General features: G+C 38.4%; 1 protein-coding gene across 2 annotated transcripts in view; it reads right to left on the reverse strand.

Annotated features, from left to right (window-relative positions):
- The window catches only part of CTNND2 (catenin delta 2), an 818,722-nt gene that overhangs the window by 517,438 nt on the left and 284,792 nt on the right, over nt 1-16,492 (reverse strand). The gene's annotated exons all lie outside the window — the stretch shown is intronic.

Here is a 16,492-nt window from a genome sequence, read left to right on the forward strand (position 1 = left end):
TCTTCCTCCATGATATTAATGTTGTTGTTGTCTTTGTTTTCTTCTCTGTGCATAGTTCCTATTTTACAGTGATTTTCTGTTTGTTCTGGAATCCATCTTTCATGTTATAGCTCTTTGAAAGTATCTCACGTTCTCTAGCAGTCTGCTCCTATCTGCGTGTGGGGGTGAGAGAGCCGATCAGACCTTGTCCGAGTGGGGATTGTTGGCTGTGCCCTTCCAGGAGAAGCGCTGGGTGTGTTCACGCAAGAACCGTGCAGAACTCCCAGCAAAGACTCCTCCAAGCTCCAGCTTTGAGTGTAAACCTGTGGCTGCCCTTCTTCCACAAACTGTGCAGGGGTACACCTAGGTGAGGGTGAAGTGGGGGACTCAAAATTTAGCAAGTAAAATTTTATTTATTCAATGCTCCACTTTAAACACTCATTCTTGAGGACCCCCAATCAAAAGAATCTTTACTTCACCCTCTCCCAAGAATCAACCTCTGGTCTTCGCCATGTTGGGGTAGGGGATTTGGGGTCCAACTGGTATCTAAACAGGTTTGCGGCCAATCTCCAGCTTGTTGCTGTACTGATGCCCCATTTCCCAACATCTAACACCTTTGAAAGGATTTTCTGTATAAATTGGCCTATGTTTTAATTTACCCCACTGCTTAGAATGCCATTCTTTAAGATGTGATGAGTCATTTCCCACTTTGTCCATCTGTCATATTTTATCAGTTCTGAGACCCACATTTTTATACTTTAATATCTCTGGGTTTACTAGCTCTCGATTGGGATGGCATGCATTTAATAATGGGTGATAGTTTATTGGCAGTATATCACTTTCTTCATATTACTTTAAGTAATTCTAACAATTGATGTCCCTCAAACTTGGAGAAGTATGGTTCTTTATTCACCTACTCTCTATGTTTATGGGGTTATATCCTTTTTAAGAAATCCCATTACCATTTTGGCAAGGGGGCAGGGGTTAATACAGGGTTCAAACTATCTTTGTTTGGAAGTCAGATCATTTTGTGAAAGAACTTGGCAATCTCAGAGCAAAGGGTGAACCTAAAACATCCCACATCTTTGTACCATCTGCTGAACTCCCTAAGCTAGAATATTCTAATTTGCATAAGTTGCTCTCTCTGCTCTCCTTCCAAGCATAACCATATCCCACACCAAGGTGCTGGTTACGTTCCTGGATAGAAAGATTTAAAGAATGTCTAATACTTCAAGTTTCAGTCAACTTTCCTCTGAGACCTCTATTTCCAGAATTTGGGTTCATACGTGGCTCTATTTTGAGCGAATCCCTGGGTCAGTAACAAAGATAGCAATCATTCTCTAGGCCTGAGGCCATTATGGGAGCATTCTGTTAACAACTCAAAACTTCTTGGGGACTGATGTCTTGACACCATTTCCGCGCCTGCTGTTGGCTTCATTTGATGGCTGCTGTGCCTGTCTGATGAGCCATCCACTTGATCTACACCCTCTGCCCCACCTTGACCTCTCTCTCTTCCCTGCTTAAGCCTGCCCATTGCCTAATATACACACTGGCTCCTGCAAGAGTCTTAGCAAATTTTCTGTTTCCTCCAGAGACTCACCACCACCTCCAATATTTCTTTCAATCTCTCCTTGCCTTGCCCATCCCATCTGCAGATGAGACCTGCTTCTCAGAAACACCAATGCTAACACAATCAAGTTGGCTGTATGTAAAATAAGAGCATGAAAGATCATTGCTGTTTTTTCTTCAGAAGCTAAGATTCAATGGTTTAATGGAGTCTGACTCAGTAACGATGCTTGCAATAATGGAGCAAAATGACTGTTCGAGCATTCTGAAGTATTTTATTAGAAAGTAGATTATGGTCATTTTGATTGTCCAGACTTTTTCCTCAGATATTCTTCTACCTAGGAAAGGGTCAGAGTACAGGATTGTAGTTTCTCTGTCCCTGTGTAGGTGGGCTCTTGCTCCCTGGTGCCTTTCACCTCTGCACCCATCTCTGCACAATTTATACCATTAAGTAATCCTGGGTGATCTTTTTACTCACATCACTTTTAATTCTCATTTCACATGAATAAGTTGACTTCATGGCCACACCCCTTGGCGATGATAATTTCCTCCCACAGAGACATGTTGCAAAGCCAAGTCTGAAGGGAAAATGGCAGAAATGACAGGGTAATAATTGGAAGGCTACAGCAAACTGTCCAACAAATCTGGAAAGAACAAGCCGTGATGTCAAGATAGAATGGAACAAATCAATGTCAACTGTAAAGCCGTGTAGAACTCGTGGGTGAGTCAAAAACTATGGCAAAGAGCTGTCCACAAAAGTTTACAAAACTGACAGATTAATGTTTTAAACAACGACAATGTCATCCTGGGTTACCTAGCAAGACAGCAGATGACAGGGATCAGCGCTCTGATGTGGAATCATAGGCACCTTTCCAGAACAGTTTCTATACAATAAAATTGTAACAAAACACCTCTTTCTAACCAATTCCTTCATTCCGTGGGATGCCTTCTTCTTTTGCTCTGCCATTTTATCTTTCCAAATACCTTGTTAGCCAAATAAACTATGTTTACCACAGTTATTTAATTCATCTAAATGATAGGACTCCAAGGGATAAAGAAGACCACATTTTTCGGCATTTCCACATGATATAAAATTCCATTAGATTTCATTAAAACTTTAGTAGTACTATTATATTGGTGACTCTTAACTATTCACAGTAATCTCTACAACTATACTTTAATGCCTGGTACCTTCCCCAGAACTACAGAATAAAAATTTATAGCTAATAGAACTCCAGTATGTGCATTTTGAAAATTTTCTACTAGTTTTTTTTTTTTTTTAATGCCCATATCTGCTTGGAAATGACTATTCCACTTATGACACTATCACATAAGAATGGCAATCAATATTTTAAATATTTACTTACCATGTACCCTGCTCTGCTAAGTACTTTACATGCATTAACTTATTAATTCCTCACACTGACCCAGTAAGGTAGGCATTTGATTGTCTAAAATGTCTCAGACTTAAAAATGTTAAGTAGCTTCTCTAAAGATTAGCTGGGACTAGCACTAGAAGTCTAACCCAAACTAAGTGTGCAGAATTCCATTGCTTCAAAAACTCCAGGACTATTTATTAATATCTTCATTGCTTGAGCGGAGGCTATAGAACCAGGAACAACACAGCCAAATGAATAAAATAAATTTCTTTAATAAGGAAGGATTCTAGCTCATCATTGCATGCTTGCTTTTATTTCAGTTTTTCCCACCTGCCTGGAAATAAAATATTAGAATTATTATTTACAGCCATAGAAAGAATGATACGTATTGTACTGTTCAAGTCCCCTCTAAAACTGAAATATTTCCTTCTAATAATGGCCCTTAACTTTTAAGAGGGGCAATGCCAAACTCAGATATGCTCAACAAGGACAATGAAGATAGTGAGGAGGCAGCTCCAACACTCTTGCCTATGTTTATACCTAGTGGAGAAAGTAGCCTTCCAATATTTAAAGGGTGAAAGAGGAAGCAGCATAACCCCAGGCTCAGCCCAAACTGATGACATGCATCCCCTCAGATGGGCTTTGCATATGTTCAGTCTGCACTCATTGTTTCAAGTATCCATTTCCTCTTGCCCACTTTCTCCCTTTCCCTCAAGTCTAGGGGCAGTGCCTTTGCCTTTCAATTTTACAGTGATGGAACACAACCACACTTCATTTAACTGCCATCAGTTCTGTACGAGTGCATTTCTGACCTCTGCCTCACTCTCTCCGCCTGGGAAGAACTGACTATCACGCTCATAGCACCAACAGTACTTTATTGAATCCACTTGACCACATGCCTGTCCTCTCCCCTGGGCCATGCATGTCTTGATGGCAGGAACCAGCCTTTGCAGTATCACCTTCTTCTCACTTAGCACAGAGTGGACTCAATACATGACGAATGGAGGGATAGAAAAGTGCCTTAATGGATGACTTCAACAAACGAAAATTTTGGATCAATACGAGAAAGTGTGCAATGGTGCAGAGCAAACACAAAACGTATCTGAGAAAATGTACAAGATGAGGTTAAATTACTTTTGTGGCACTTCTAATGCAAGATTTCTAGGATCTTTTCCCATAAATTGTTCTTTCTCATTCTTGCCTGTATGCTCTCTTGCACTTTCTCTCTCTCAATCTCTGTCTCTCCCTCATGTGTGCATACACACATGCATGCTCACACACATGCACACACACACAGGACTGTATATCTTTTGTATAGCTAAATTGCTTTAGGAACTCCAAACAGAAATATTTTAGTGACAAAAAGATAACGATTATCCTTTCTCACTAGACACTCTTCATTGAAACTTCAACAGCTAAACGTTGGCATTAGTGGAATAATCATATACGCTCTCATTGCCAAACACCACCAGCACTTCCCTTGACCTACTGCCAGCATTTTACTCTGATGGCCTCTTTTTCCCTCCTGGAACAAACCCTTCTGATGGTTTCCAAGACACTATCTCCTGCTTTCCTTCCCACCTCCCCAGATGTTCTTCTCACCTTCTTGTTTTCCTCTGTGACTCTTTCTCTCTTAAGCCACCATTTTACTCATGATTCTTTTACAGCTCTATTTTCTTACACTTTCTCTGAATAATTTCACCCATTCCCACAGCCTCCATGACTAGCTCTTGGTATTTATCCAGTTGGTCTCTTTGCCATGCAGTCCCCAACACCAGAGGTTCACATCTAAAACCAAGATCGATGAAAATAAGCAAACCTACTTGTGCTCCTTGTTTTCCTATCTCACGAAATGACACCATCATTTACTCAAATGGCCTAATCCTAAAATTTGTATATATTTCTGTATTCTGTCCTCTCCAGAGACACATAACAAGTCATCCCTAATCTGTCCACTGAGTGATCCACTGGCACAGCCCCAATTCTAAGCCACCGATATCTCCTGCCTAGATTCCTATCCTCAGTCTCCTAATTAGAGTATCTGCCTTTGTTCATATTTGATTTCAATCTGTTCTCCAAAATATAGCCAAAAATTATCTTTTAAAACTAACAAAAATGATCATGTCATTCATTTGTTTAGAAACTTTTAGAGGCTATTTATTTCCAAAGATAAAAATGATTTGTTCCTAACATTTAACCCTTCAATGGCTCAACATTTTATAACATTAAAGGAAATATTCCCTACCACAAGCACCAACATCTGTCTCTCTGATAATTTCATATTAATTTGAGCAATTGAATATGTTGATCAAATCTTATTGGGTGTCCCTATTCATAGTTTTCTGTTGTTCATATAAAAACATAGACTTTCAAATGTTAATATAGTATTATTAATTTGAAATTATAGATATAACCTAAAACAACTAAAACTTCTCACCACATCTTCTTTCAAACTGTTGTTTAATAGTTTCCACTAGTTACTGACTACCATCCAGTTCCTCCCATCTTCAAAGCTAGGGAATGGACACGCTTGAAGCTCAGACTTGGGGGGATGGGGGGACATGGGAAATATATATAATCTGAACTTCTGTACCCCCATAATAAGCTGAAATAAAATAAAAAAAGCTATTCTTCCTTTTGTGGCCACCGAGAAATGTACCTAACACTTTTCAGAGTGAGGAAGAACAGTGTTCCGACTTTTGAGAAAAGCATTTTAGAGGCTCACTTTCTACTGACCTTGCCTCAGTGAAATCTACATTTTTCTGTGAAATCTACATTTAGAAAAATTAAACTGAATCATAAATTGACATTTTCAGATACTTTTATCCTACATCATTGCATGGCAGAATAATTCATTTTCTCATCGTTTCACTTCCTTGCTAACATAAAATTTTCTAACAAATTTCACTGGTAGCTCTTTAAGAGGTGAGTGTCTGTGAGCATTTCAAGAATGTTTCAAGTATATTCAGTGGGTCCACATTCCCAGAGAGTTAAATAATTTGATCACTGGAAATCAAAATTTGCCCCCAACAATATGATGATATTGCTGAATTTTTCTTCAGAACCACAATATCAGCATTTTCTGGTACACAAATGAAATGCCAAAGGAGCACTACCTGCCCACTGACAGCAACCGCAGGTGTGCGTTGAACCCTTCATGCTTATTTGCCAGGCAGCAAATCACAAGTTCCAATTATTTGTGAGTTATTATCATATTTTATTCCACAGCAAGAATGATGCTATCTTCTTCAACCAAATCACTTGTAGCTACTATATATTAGGTGTCAAACATTTACGGAATGAATGAGTAAAATACAATAGGGCAACAGATACTTATGTACAAAGCATTCTGCAAGGTGCTGAGAGACACAGGCAAGGAAAACTTGGGCACAGATTTAGTTCAGGTATGGATCCTGCTGACAGTTTTCAGTCTAGTAGAAGAGTTGACATCTGTATGTCATTAACTAGAATATGAATAAAATGCTAACTTGTGATGAAAGAGATATAAGTGAATTTCAAAGACAACTTCCCATTAGAAAAAAACAGAAGGGAACGGGGAGAGGAAGAAATCAGGGGCAATGCCAAATCCGAGGTTGATAAGGGGACTTTATTATCTGACTACATGACAGGGTGGAGGAATGTCTTACAGATGAAAACAACAGCATCATGACTTAAGGCTCAGAATTGGACAAACACTGAACATGTATGGATGTGTTTCAGGAAGTAAATAGAGTTATTCTGATTGGAGTGTAGGGCCAGACTGAATACCAGGCAAATAAATTAGGAATTTGACATAAGTAAAAGGCTGAAATTCAATAACAATCCTGATTTTATTCATTTATTGAATCGGATGCATCATCTCATCTATTTCCATACTCCAAGGGAGAAGCCCTTTGAACTCGTATTGAACTCATTTATTTCACTGACAAGAAAACAGTTAATAAAATTTAACTCATTTTTTGACATTTGAGGGTCAATAGTGTAAATATGGATCTTGTACTATATTGCACTACAAGGATGTTAGTTTGCTTGTCCCTAAATGTCCCTGTCATCTGCAGAGCTTTTTCATAATTAGGTGAACACAATAAAGTCCTCTGGGGGTGTGGATACAGAGAGCTATTGGCTCTTACAACCAAAGAGATAGTCTCATTTTCTTCTGCTTTATATATGTTGCTGACATTTTTCCACCCATTTTTTTTTTGTGTGTATCTTTCAGAGCTTCTGCTCCTCATTGTCTCTAAAGAGTTTTTTTTTGTTTTGTTTTCTTTTGTTTTTGACAGAGTCTCACTCTGTCACCCAGGCTAGAGTGTCATGGCATCAGCCTAGCTCACAGCAACCTCAAACTCCTGGGCTCGAGCAATCCTCCTGCCTCAGCCTCCCAAGTAGCTGGGACTACAGGCATGCACCACCATGCCTGGCTAATTTTTTCTATAAATATATTTTTAGGTGTTCATATAATTTCTTTCTATTTTTAGTAGAGACAAGGTCTTGTTCTTGCTCAGGCTGGTCTCAAACTCCTGAGCTCAAACAATCCACCCACCTCGGCCTCCCAGAGTGCTAGGATTACAGGCATGAGCTACCACCCCCCACCCCGGCCGAGGGTGGTTTTTAATTGCTACAGTCACATCCCCTCTTGATGGAGGTGCCTAAGTTACCATAGGGCTGAAACCAGGTAAGAGGGAGTTAATATTAAAATTATACCCTAACATATTGCATAAGAGTTTCATTAGTTGTATAAAAACAGCTATATTGTTACTGTAATTATTTTATCTTCACAATGATCCAGTGAAGGATTTAGGACGTGAAATATAACCCATTTGTGTAAAGAAGAGTGAACTGGCAATCAGAGATGTTAAGTGAATAATTGAAGATTACTCAGCCATATAGCAGAGACAATACAGTGACAGCTGGCTGGCCCAGAGGTCCTTCCTATTCTTAGTAAGGTATGTAATATGTATATGCATGTCAACTCTTTTGTTTCATCTATGAAATATATTTCCTCACTGTTTCATCTATGAAATATATTTCATATTCAAAACATGAACATTCTTATATTAGCTTGTTTAAATCCGTATGGGACAACAGGATCTGATGCTACTGTTCATTTCTTACAATACTGTGCATTTAATTAAAAGAAAACACTCTCTTTGCTAAAGTAGCTTAATGATTTGAACATTTCAGTGTGATCTATTCTCAGATCAACTTCAAAAGACTAAATTTAAACCTGTCTTCAAGCTGTGAAGGTTTTAGTTTCTTTCCTTTTTTTATTTATTTTTTTTCCCTTTTGAAATTCCTCTGCTGGGAATGAAGTAAGTACAGCCTAACAAGGGATAGATCCATTTTTGTATCCTGATAATCAAACAAGAACTTGGAGGAATGTAGTGGTAATCAAGGTACCACTGTTGATATAGTTCACATATGTCAGAGCAAAATGAACTGTGACCAGCAGATTCCTTCCATAGTCATCACCCTTTCATGTCTCTCCAATATGTGGAAGCTTCTTAATAGATGTGCATTACGAGTTTGCAGGCTTATTTTCAGTCATAAAGAATAGTGTACCAGATGCTCCTGGTACACTGAATTTGTCACACTGTAGACAAGCTAATATCATTATGTGAGACCATGGGGGAAAAAATAAAAGACTCACATTTAATCCATATTAACTACCAGGAGACCCATCAAGGCAGTCGGGCTAGCTCATGATACAGCAGCTTCTAGCAAATTAGCATCCCATAACAACTTAGTTATAATGAGCTGCAAGATCTTACACCATAAGCTCAACTCCATTAAAGTGAATTCAAGTACATGAATTCATGTACAAAGTATAACCTTAACATCTGTCTGTGCTTAGCCAATATTTTGTTTATGCCTTTTTAGGAACAGCCAAATTATTTTCTGTGTCCCCTGAAACTAGGTACTGTAATTCCATCGACTGCAGCTCTACCTGATAGAGAAGGCAGATCCCATCAACACTCACCTCCCTGGCTGCAGTGCCAGGCAGCAAGCTGCCCCTAATTCCAGCAGCTGTTTTGTACATATTAAGCCAATTTTTTCCCAAACAATTTTCCCTTGCTATGCAAGTGGGAAAAGCAATAGCCTGGTCAGAAATTAAACAGTCAAAAAGACATGCGTATTTAATAAATACTGTAGAACTGGTATTTATAGTTAAACCAAATGACTTAAATCATATCCTACTACTTCAGCATGGAGAACCTTTCTATTTTAATAAACTTAGATAATTTTTCCCCCCAAAAATCAATGTCCTCGTTTCTTGTCCACAGTGGAGTGAATACTCTGTAAGGGACTCAGGAAATAATATCACTATTACGACTGTTATTTTTGTTTTACATATGAGGGAAGAGAGGAACCACCCATGGTTCACCAGTTGCTAGGTGAGGAAACAGACATTCAATATACAGGTTAAGGTATTTTCCATGGGGTTTTATGTGTAGGATGAATAAATAAATATTTATGTGAATACTCTAATTTTCCTATTCTTTTTTCAGTCTTAAATAGCAAGCGTACACTAATCACTTGGACAGTGTTTTCAAAATTCCTTTCTTACCTTCAGACGTCTTAGCAGCAGAAAAATGGGTACTGCATATATCATTATGGCTTTTCTAGATTTTTATACACCCAAACTTCATCTAGTTCTGACCAACCTAGACACAGTGTCTTAAATGTTTCATGGAATTCTACTTCTGGATGGGATCTAGAAAGTCATTCACTTCATCATCCTTCTTCAAGAGTGAGCCTCTCAGGCAGCTCCTGAGCAGCTCAAACTCACATGCATCCCATTCCACTGAAGGATTATTCTGGTATAGTGTGCCTTCTTATAAAAGTCTAATAATTGATTCTGATTCTGACTTCTGTTTTAGTTGTCTTCTGATTCACTGAAGCATTACATTGAATTTTTCATTGATAGAGCAGACTACCCACATTTGAAAACCACATCTTCTCTTCTGTAATTCAAACAGGGGCAAGTTTACAGATCTCAACACTGTTTTTAGGGGTTCCCTCAATCTGGCCACACCTGTGCAATGTCTCTCTTGTTTGCTGATGCCTCCCTTCCCCAATTCGTATCACCCAACATTTCATACAATAGTTCAAATATGGTCTGAAAAGGGCCAAGTACGTAAGAGCCATCACTTTTCTTATAACTTTGAAATTGAACTTCCATTAATGTAACTTAAGTTTATGGGAGCTTTCTTAACCTTCCCAAATAGCTGCCTTATATGATATTTGAATTTAACTAAACTTCAAGTACTCTTTTTTCTGAACCTCTGCCAAACCAGACTTCCCTACGCTACCAACCTCTGCAGTTGAGAATTTTGAACCTATAAATAAGGCTAGACATACATTTCAAATTTTTATCTTTTTGTTTTTATCTTATATTTTTCAGCATTTTACGTTCTTCTTGAAACCAAATTCTGCATCCAAACATATGTGTATTTTCTTAGCCTTGTGTAACCTGCAAATTCCACAGGTTTGTTTTGAAGGAATTGGTACAATTCTCTGATTATAGCTCTGAACAGAAAGTACATAATGCAATGCTTCACCACCTTTCCATGTTGATCATGATCTACTAAACAGTGTGTCCAAAGGGATACATAAACATAGGTCTAATACACGTCATCAGCACACAAAGATCAGCAAACACCTTGTATTGCTTCCTAGCACCTAGATGCAATGCACTGTACTGTGGATGTTGTCTTATTGGCCCCCTATCTGCAGAATGATTGGTGATTACGTGTCATTTGCAAATGAAGAACAATCATTTACAATTATATGATCGTCTTCTTCAATAAGTTCAGACTCAGGTTATAATCAAGACTGAGGGTGTTGAAGGACAAATGTCTAAGCTTCATAAATTACTTATTTCTCATATGTCAGGTTTCAGATTTTATTTCTGACTTCCCTACAATTCACAGCTGTGCAGCTGCCTTAGCTGGGGGCAGCAGTTGCCTCTGAAGTGGAATGCACAAGGCAATCCAGTGGGGTATGGAGAGTAAAGCTTTGAACCTAAATGTACTGTTCTCATCTTGTAAAAATTAGGTTTTAGGCCGGGCGCGGTGGCTCACGCCTGTAATCCTAGCACTCTGGGAGGCCGAGGCGGGTGGATCGCTTGAGGTCAGGAGTTCGAGACCAGCCTGAGCAAGAGTGAGACCCCATCTCTACTAAAAATAGAAAGAAATTATCTGGCCAACTAAAAATATATATACAAAAAAATTAGCCGGGCATGGTGGCTCATGCCTGTAGTCCCAGCTACTCGGGAGGCTGAGGCAGTAGGATCGCTTAAGCCCAGGAGTCTGAGGTTGCTGTGAGCTAGGCTGATGCCACGGCACTCACTCTAGCCCGGGCAACAAAGTGAGACTCTGTCTCAAAAAAAAATAAATAAATAAATAAATAAAAATAAATAAATAAAAATTAGGTTTTATTATATTTTCTAACATAAATTTTGGTATAGTAGGACATTTATATCATGTACAAATAAATGAGCATATAATGAAAATTCTTTCTCACCAGAGTGACAGCTCCCTGAGGGCAGGGACTTTGTGTTCTCTTTATTTCTAGTTTTTAAAAGAGCAACTGGTAAATAGGAGAAGCTCAGTAAATAGTGATATAATAATAACTACACTATGTCATTTAATTAAAAACATCATTATGAGATGCTCTGGAAATATTAACCATCCATAAACTCAATAAATAGAATCGAAATGATAAACAAGTGTGCACAATAAAAAAGGCAACACAATGGCTGTGAATGAAAGCAATCTGTGAATAAATAAAGCAATGAAGAGAGAAGAAAGAAGTGGCTGGAGAAACAAGGAGGATGTCATAGGATCCATCCTTGACCCTCAAGTCTAACATTTGCCTTCCTAGCACTGAATGACCCACCCTGTAATTTTCCCTTGGTCTGCCCACCTCCCCATCTCTTTATCCTACATGCACTTGCACAAACAAAGCACAAAGGAAAGGCTGATGACAGAGAGTGGGCCTGAAAAAATAAGAATGAGATTAGCCGCATGTCCTTCAACTCCTCTAAACTCTTATCACCTTGGACCTGTCACCGGCACTAGTCTCCAATGTGATGTGCTTGTCTCCAGCTTCCATCCTGGCCTAACTCCCTGCAGAGAACTCTCGGATCACCCATGAACTTGTCTCCCTCACACTAGTTTCTGTATCTGTAAAATAGGATGTGTGGTTTTTGAAGTTGTGGCACTAGCAGTCCCCCAGGGAGCCTATTAGAAATGCAGGTGTGCAATCCCCGTCTTTGAGATGCTGAGTCAGGAAGTTGCATTTATAACAGCTGCCCTGGGGATTCTGACATGCCTAGTTTCCACAGCATCCTATCACCAAGCCCTGAGCTCCAGGTCCTGCGGGATTCCAAATTAGAACCTGCTGATCAGTGGGTCAAAACGTTTGCAGAAAAAGGGAAGAGCTCCTGGAGCACCTGGATGAGGGTGATGCAAGACAGAGGGAGGAGCGTGCAGTGAGGGAGTCCCTTTGAACAGGCAGAAATCTACTAAGGTTTTCTAAAACCTAAGTGAGATGGTTAAATTGAACAGTGCCATTGGACAGAAGGTTGAAGGACAGTGAGCTTCAGTTGAGCACACATGAGTTCAAAATCCTGCACTAATTTATTTCTGGAATCACAGAAAATGTAATAAAATAATTACTCAGCTTAAAGTTTCACATCTAGCATACCGGAATAACATCTAACATATAAGGACCTTGTGAGATTCAATGAGATATTGTAAGTAGATAATCAGAAGCACACTGGGTGTGCGAAATAATTTTATTAATCTTTATTTCAGAGTAATACCAAAATAAAAGGAGTCAGGTTTATAAATTTTTAAATGAAGAAATGCAAATTTCCTGTTTCATTCTATATACCCAGAGATAAAATAAGTCCCTGAATGGAAAACGTATGACACGTGGCCAATACGTGTGCATTACATTTGCCAAACAGATGCCCAAATGTGCTAGAATCTGGAAACTAATATCAAGTCCAGGGCAGCACCAGGCTACAGCACCAGGTCCTGGCACTGCAAACAGAGCCCGGAATTGGCTGGGCCAAATAGCTGAACACCCCATGGTCTTGTGATTATTCTACAGACACAGCCCCACAGTTTACTCAAAGTCTCCCTCTTTAATTCTTTTTCATCTCTGCCTCTGTATTTACAGTTTCCAGTTTAGGGAAGAAATGTTCCCTGATAATGTGGGTGTGGTTAATCCCCAACCTCAGCAACTAAGTTTAATTACATTTAACATTTCAGTGCTGAATACAGTATCTCTCCAAGAAACTCTATTAATGCTGATGAAAATTACCAGGAATTGGTTCCGAAGAGCATGGGGGCTTGAAATGAACTGAAGCAGATAAAATTCATGAAGAAGAATGTGTGACTAATGTGAAAGCTGTGCAATAAATAATCATCTTCAGAGTTACTTTCCTTGTAGGAACACACAGTCATATGTTACAGTATCCATGCAAAGAGTAGCTAAGGCGCACACGATGCAGAAAGTCTCTCATCTATTTGCCTCAAACTGAAACAATCAGTTGACTGACATTTAAACTTGGCTTTTCTTCTTTAAAAAAAAAAAGCTAGTATTGTTGGAAGCCATAGACTAACTCAGTATTTTTATTCCTGCAGTAGGCTGCTCTCCTATATTTGAAAAATATTTATACACAGGAGAAGGTCACAGGTAATCAGCTACAATATAGTGTTTACGGAATTCCTAGAGCTCTCAGAGTTCACTTTTAAAATCACATGTGCTGAGTTCCATTAAACTGGTCAAATGGAGGATGAATGAAATGAAATAGAAGCAGGTGATCTGATCCACAAGTGACAAAAATATACCCATTGTCATCATGCTTTCCAACTAAGCCTGTGTAAGATACAGTCAAATAATATCACCATGGACATGATTACTATTCACTGGTCATTCTTAGGATCCTGAGGATGTATTCGTTTTTTGTTTTTTGAGTAGAACTTAAACAGACCTGCCAACTGAATAAGATCACATAAATAATTCAGGCCATTGAGCTATTTTTCTCATGTTAATGGAGGATGGAAACATAAAGAAATACATGGTTTAGTATCTTAGAGGTAATAATATACTTCTTTATGTGTACTTTATTAAAAACATACTTTGGAGAATGTGCAAATAAACCACAGAACCTTAGGGAGAGCTGGGGTATGACCATTACAGCCACGCTTGTCATGCTTGAAGAAAAGGCTGACACACAAGTTGAAGGCATTTGTCAACTTTCCACAACTGGAGAGTGGTGAGAGGAGACAAGAGGCTGGAGTTTTCTTCCTACAGTCCCTCTGACACCATGCTATAGAAGGGAAATTCTCAAGTCCCATTCTGCTACATCACAGGAGACTTGGTTAAGGGTGTTGCCACATAAACAATTTCGAATTCGCTGCCTGTAACTGACCACTTTCTCTTCTACTTAAGATAGAGTAACGGGCTGCAAGTGATAACTTCCAATACTCACCACTGTATTTGTTTTTTAAAAGTCTAGGGAAAGAAAAGGAATACTGTATATTTGATGTTAGAAAATATACATAAAATATCATAACATTTATATATATATTTTTTCAGATTCTTGTTTGTTCATTCAACAAATATACCAGAAATGGTCTAGTTGTTAGAAATCCATCAGTGAAAAAAATTAAACAAAAATTCCTGCCTTCATGGAGTTTACATTCTAGTGGAGAAAACAGTGAATAAAACGAAAGGACAGATTACAAGAGAGCCACCTGTGGTAAAGGCAATGGAGAGAAATAATTCAGGAAAAGGAGATGGTGCGGAGGCAATTTAAGTAGGATCACCAGGAACAGCCTCATTGACAAGGTGATATCTGAGCAAAGATCTGAAAGAAATGAGGACTTGAGGCATGTGTATATCTGGGCTGGGGGCTGGGGAGAAGAGGGGAGCTGGGATGGTCTTTCAAGCAAAAGTAATCAGCAAATGCAAAGACCAAGTGCTGGAAGCATGTTGTAGGACAGGCAAGGAGTGTTCTATCCTGGAGCAAAGTGAGGAAGAGGTAAGAGTCAGGAGACATGGGAGGGATGCGGTGGCAGGTGGCAGATCTTGGAGGCCCTTCTTGGCCACTGACTTTTACTGTAGGAACTGACTTTTACTCTGAATAAAGCAGTAACATGATAGGATTTACATTTTCATAGGATTCCTCTGGCTACAATCTGAGAATAATCTTTATATCCGTTTATTAACGGTTATTATGTGCAAGTCACTTAACCTTTCTTCATCTCAGCTACATGAGGAACATCCAATAAACACATATTTAAACGCACTGCATAAACTATCGCCCTACTCCTATTCTCCATGGCCATGCCACCATATGCAATTCTTTTACTACATCACAGTGACTAGTTCTCACATCTGGATCCCCATCAGACTTTTTCAGTTCTTAAACCCTAGGAAATGCCTCTTTCCATTTTTGCGCATGGTACTTCATACAATGTTTAGCATGTAGGAGGGACTCAACACACATTTGTTGAATATAAGGTGCTGCAAAATACAAGAATGATAAAATAAATGCAAAAAAGAACTCTAAATCAGAATTCATGTGATAATAAGCTACTTGTAGAAACACAAACATAAATCTTGGTTTCTAAGCAATTCCACCTAGAACTTTTGGTCAGACTTAGTAGCTAGGATCCTCCAACTTGACAATATAATCAGCAGAGGTGGACTAGATTTGGGATTGTCTGAGCAAATGCAATTTTCAATGAATTGAAACTATTTTTTTTTCTTAAATGTAGAGGATAAACTTTGAGTAAAATAGGCAATTTTTTTAAACAATTGAAAATATTTTTATTTTTTCTTAATTGTGTGGATAAAACTTATGAGTAAAATAGCCTAGAAAGAAAGGATTTTGCAACTTGGCATTTGAAAATCCTCATAATTTTTTTTTAAATCACATTTTATTTGACTCTGTGCTTATGTTTTAAAATGTGATCTAAAGGACCTATTTAGTTTGTCTTCAGATGTGTCTACATGATATAAATAACTGAATTACTTAAAAAAATCTTTAAATCATGTTAAATTACCAGTTTTCTGAAATCAATTTGTTTCTCTTTACTCTTTTGGGCATCACAAATATTTTTTTAACTACAGGGGAAGCACAGGTGAAATCTATAAAGTCATTGTAAATTTTGGTCTACAATTCTGTCAATAAGCTATCTGAATAAAAGCAACCTGGAAACACTTGGATGGTAAAGGCTTTCTATAATTATGGGGTGCATGCATCCTATTTACACCTGCACCATTTAGAATGATCGAAACATGTAATTACTGTATTCTAGTTCTAAAGTAAAACTCATCATTCAGAACCAAATAATCTCTGCAAGAAAGGGAGCATAATGCAACAAGTTAGCTGTCCAATATATTGATTTTTAAAGTTACTTCAGACAGTGACACTACTTGTGTGATTTTTATGCCTTTACTCTTCATAAATAATTTCTTTCTGGGTGGGATTATTCCATTATCTGTGCACTGAAGGAAAGTAAGACCCACAATTTTCAAATCAACTC

The sequence above is a fragment of the Lemur catta genome, chromosome 12 (assembly GCF_020740605.2).
Source record: "Lemur catta isolate mLemCat1 chromosome 12, mLemCat1.pri, whole genome shotgun sequence".
NCBI classification, from domain to species: domain Eukaryota; kingdom Metazoa; phylum Chordata; class Mammalia; order Primates; family Lemuridae; genus Lemur; species Lemur catta.